The following is a 5,113-nucleotide window of genomic DNA, read 5'->3' as shown; positions in this document are numbered from 1 at the left end:
CATCGGTGAGCGGCTGCGCGGGTACAGGGTGTCTGCGGGGGACCATTAGAAGTCCCGGGTAAGTTCAGCTCATTTTCCCCCGACCCCCCTACAGTATCCCTTTAAGCAACCTAATGGTTCTATTGCATTGAGCATAAATGTTAAATTTTAGGCTAGCTTCACTTACTTCTGTAGTGGTACAGTGCTTAGGGTGACGTGCCCACCACACAGTGAGATCTGGGTTCGATTCCCAGCTATGGTATGATGTATACTCATGTATGTATCCCCAGCTATGGTATGATGTATACTCATGTATGTATTCCCAGCTATGGTATGATGTACCAGCTATGGTATGATGTATACTGGTTTTTAAAATAGTATAATTCCCTGGCAGAAGAGACCCTCCTCCCTCCGGGAGGAGGGAATAGATAGAAGGGAGGAGGGTGGTTAAAATCTCCCTAGCAGAGTGTGTAGCAGCTGTCCCATAACTAATTAGTGTAGGTAGGCAAATGGTATAAAGGACCTTTCCTGGAGGAGGGTGGGTGGGTCCTCCAGCAGTGATGTGTATTTCACTCAATTAGGTTTGGCTCCAGGTATTAGAGCTTTTGAAACATGTTTTCTATCATTTTTCCAGTTGATAGAATTTTTTAAAACTTTGAAAGTTCGCCTCCCCATTGAAGTCTATTGCGGTTCGCGAACTTTTTCGCGAACCGAACCTTTCGCGGAAGTTCGCGAACAGGGTTCGCGAACCTAAAATCGGAGGTTCGGCCCATCTCTACTCTGCAGTACAGGTCACACGGGGGCCACACCCTCTAAACCTCTGCAGTACAGGTCACACGGGGGCCACACGATTAGCAAAATCGCAAGCGCAGGACATGCAGCATTTTGTTAGCGTTTTGCGCTTCAATGTAAAGTATATAATCGCTGGCGTAATCGCTCATCAAAACTTGCACGGAGCGATTTTGCTAGCGTTTGAAAGTTAATGTACACTGTAACAAAATTAAAAATAATTGAAAGGACCAATCAGACTTTAAAACGCTAATCGCTACACAACCGCTGGCAAATTGATTACACTTTCTAAAATCGCTCCCTAAAACGCTCATGAAGTCGCTTACAAACTGCTGATTAGCGATAGCGTTTTGTAGTGGGTTCCAGGCCTCATGACGTATCGGGGTGACAGTTTTGGGGCTGAGCTCTGTACAGACTTTCTCTGAATATCAGAAGGTCATGTGACATCCGGGCTCAGGTGTGGCTCCGCCCCCTGGAGAGAGGGTGGGGTGAGGCCACATGGAGGAGGCAGCCAGGGTCCATTGCTAAGCCTCATGCAGCCAGTATAGCAAGACCCCTTCCCCCCCTCCCCTCCCCCCCCCCCACACACACTACTTACACCCTAAAGGCGCATTGTGCTGCCACGCAGCCTCCTAGCGTCTAGCAGTTGTTATTGCATGTTATGTTACAGAGTTATTTAGTATCTTCCTTACACCCCTGCTGTTTCTTGCTAGTTGGTAGCCTCACCCCTTCTCTTCCTGCTGCATATTTGTTATGTAGAGACTGCAGAGTTAGGGAGCTGTGTCTTTACCTATGAGTAAGACTATGGAAAAGCCTGATGTTTGTACCCTTTGTTACCTTGAAGCATAAAGAAGCTTTGGAATCACCGCAGGAGTCTTTATCATTGAGTAAGCTGCCTGTTAAAGCGTTATTAACCTGCTGCACACATCCATACAGACCGGGTGTACAGGGGGAGCCTGTGGGAGGTACAACAGATGCTGAGACAGAACACGCATACACACGCCATACTGTGGCACACGGCGGATCCGTCACACCCTCCCGCTGGCCGGACCATCAGACGACAGTTGTACATGTGTACAAGATGTCGGCAGAGTGATAAGACTGTGTCTGACTGATCCGCTCAGCGGGAGGGTCTGACGGACCCGTCGTTTGCCACAGTATGGCGTGTGTACGCGCCATAACACAGAGAAGAGCGAGGGGGGAGGAGGAAGCAGGAGAGACAATCTCATACTATATGCAGGCCACTGCAGCCATGGTCTGGGTCATATCCGCACATAGCAAAGGCTGGAGAATGTGTATCTAACACTACACAGCAGTACTTCCTGCTATGTTGAGGTGATCACTGCAACCATAGCCTGGGTCATATCCGGACGTAGCAAAGGCTGGAGAATGGTGTATCTAACATAACTGACCACACAGCAGTACCTCCTGCTATGTTCTGGTGATCACTGCAGTCATGGCCTGGGTCATATTAGGACAGGCTGCTGATTGGAGAATGCTTACCTTATCTGTAATGGCTCTAACACATATGCACATATCCCTATACAGCAGTGGTCCTCAAACTAAGGCCCACGGGCCAAATACGGCCCCCAAGGCTTTTTCACTGGCCCCCAAACACAAAATGTATAACTTATAGATGTGGCCCACTCACCCTTAAATATCAGCCGCCCGCATATAGAATAGCAGTGCTGCCACCACCCAGCCACATACTGTAGAAGCCAGCGAGCAGTCATTCATTGGCTTCCAATCAGGTTCATCAGGTGACGCTGCTGTCCAACTGGATGGCAGGCTGTCACCTGGGTGTATCTCACTATCTGCTGCACAAAGACGTTCTTCAGGCGCCGCATGACTGAATGGCTGCTGCTGGGAGGTCTCCTCCAGGCAAGATTGGGGGAATCAATACCTAGATTCAATGTCATGTTTTTCAACATCATTTTATGTATGTTCCGGCCCCCCAGCAGTCTGAAGTATGTTGACCCGGCTCTTGACCGGAAAAGTTTGAGGACCCCGGCTATAGAGTGTTGGGTCCCTCCTGTGTTAGTCAGTCTGCAGTGCAGTGTAATCTCATTACAGAACCACACCTGATAAGCAGGGCTGTACAAACCTGATGAGGTGTCTGAAGCTCCCCCTGCTGGACACAGTCAGTAATATTTATATTCATGAGTAATGCTTCTTGTTTATCTGACTGATAACATTTATATATTTTAAAATGAATCCGGAATATAAGAAGACAATATAGAAATAATTAGTTTCATGTGACATGTTTCTTATCACAGGCGGCTCATCACTGGGAGTAATACAGAGAATAGAGATTATTATCAGTGACAGAGAAACAAATACAGTTATAATCATGTGACAATAAATGAGGATTTCAGGATATAATTATTCAGGACAGAAACCAGGAATTGTCCCTGGAAATCACAGACAGCTGGTAATTACTGGCAGGACAATCAGCCAATCACAATCCTCTCCCTGTGATGTCACCGGTGGGCGGAGCTCTCACATCCCCTGACTCCGCCCAGATATCTTTATACAACCTCGACACCCTACCCATAACCCAGCATGGAGGGGCTCAGTGAAGGTGGCAGTGAAGGTGTGGAGGTGTCTGATAGGGTCACACAGGGCATAAAAGGAGATCTGCCCAGCCTCATAATCCAGATATATCCTGACTCTATCACTGGGGATCCCATCAGGTAACTGGATCTCTTTCCTGTCATGTATCACTAAGTACTGATTACCCCCCCAGTACAAACTCCAGGACTTGTTATTCCATCCAATCACTGACTGCACTCCCCTCCTGGCTATACTGGGGTAACACATCCCAACTCTCCAGCTCTCTGATCCCCCAACATCCACTTCCCAGTAATGTCTCCCTGAGGAGAAACTCCGGCTGCTCAACACCTGAGGAGTATACCGAAATCTCTCTGGTGTGTCTGGGCGGTTCTGCCATATATCTGACCAGGATGCAGTTTTCCTGTCATCTGATATATGTAGCTCATTACCAGCTGTGTTTACATCCAGTAATATGTCTGCAGGCTGTATATAGATTCCCCCAGTTACCCCAGACATGATATCAGCCAGTCCTGCGTGTAATGTGTGTGAGACGCCAACCACATCCAGATCCCCTCCATCATGGAGCTGCTCATCATGTCTGTCCTCCGTGTCACACAAGTCACCTGTGTCTGATTCCTGTAAAACAGTCAGTGGATCAGTCATGTGACACAGCTGCTCAATGTGACGCATCTTCCTGGACAGCTCCGCCTTCTTTATCTCCAGCTGCCTGATGATGTCATCATAGGATTGTGCCTGCCTTGTGATGTCACTCAGGACTCTCTTCTCCAGCTTCTCCAGCCGTCTCCTGAGGTCTCTAAACAGGGCAGTGACTCTCTCTGCTTCACCAGCTGCTTTTTCTTGTGCTTTTCTCCTGCGTTCCTCCAGACTCTGGACTCTTTTCTCAGCCTTCTCTGTCTCTGCCATCAGTGTCTGCAGATCATTCCTCAGCTTCTTCTTCTTCTTCTCAGAGGCCTCCTGTAGTGTAGTGTAGTCTCCACCTGGTGTCCCCGATGTTCTCCAGCCAGAGTGCAGGTCACACAGACACATGAGGCATCCTCAGTGCAGTAATACTCCAGGATCTTCTTATGGACGGAGCATTTCCTGGTCTCCGGGGAGGTGGTGGGGGCACATAAGACGTGTTCTGGTGCCTTGCTGTGGACTCTCAGGTGTTTATCACACAGAGAAGCGTCACAGTGCAGACAGGACATAACAGCAGGTACAGGAGAGTCCACACAGTAAGTACAATGGACTCCGACCTCCTCCTGATCTGGCTGAGTAGTCAGGAAACGCCCTGCTATGTTCCTCAGAGCAATGTTCCTGTGTAATCCAGGCCGCTCCTTGTACTTCTCTCTACATTCAGGACAGGAATAACCTGCAGACCCCTCCTGTGAGTCCAGCACACGATCAATACAGACCCGGCAGAAGTTGTGACCACATCTCAGCATTACAGGATCTGTATAAATGGCCAGACAGACGGGACACTCCAGCTCCTCGCTCAGATCAGCAGACGCCATCGCTGGTAGCAGGACAGGAAACCAAAGTCCAAAGTCTCTGATTCTCGGAATCCAGAACAACCAGTTACTTATTATTTGCCTGGGGGAGGGTTATCCTAAAAGAGGACCTTTTATTATGTGCAGCACAGAGACATACTGGATTACACTCCCACCGTACAGCACTAACTTCCTGGTCTAAACTAGCACACAGTCTGCATGGAGCTTGCATATTATCCTACTATAATAGGGACTATGTATATCAAAGGGCTGAAGTGGATCAAAAAACGGCTGGCAAATGT

General features: G+C 48.4%; 1 pseudogene; it reads right to left on the bottom strand.

The window, feature by feature from the left end:
• Positions 1-3,013: 3,013 nt before the first annotated feature.
• Positions 3,014-4,841, bottom strand: LOC137533657 (E3 ubiquitin-protein ligase TRIM11-like; annotated as a pseudogene).
• Between the last annotated feature and the right edge of the window lie 272 nt (positions 4,842-5,113).

The sequence above is a fragment of the Hyperolius riggenbachi genome, chromosome 9 (genome assembly GCF_040937935.1).
Source record: "Hyperolius riggenbachi isolate aHypRig1 chromosome 9, aHypRig1.pri, whole genome shotgun sequence".
NCBI classification, from domain to species: domain Eukaryota; kingdom Metazoa; phylum Chordata; class Amphibia; order Anura; family Hyperoliidae; genus Hyperolius; species Hyperolius riggenbachi.
The sequence above is the reverse complement of the archived record's forward strand: the minus strand, read 5'-3'. Positions and strand labels throughout refer to the sequence as shown.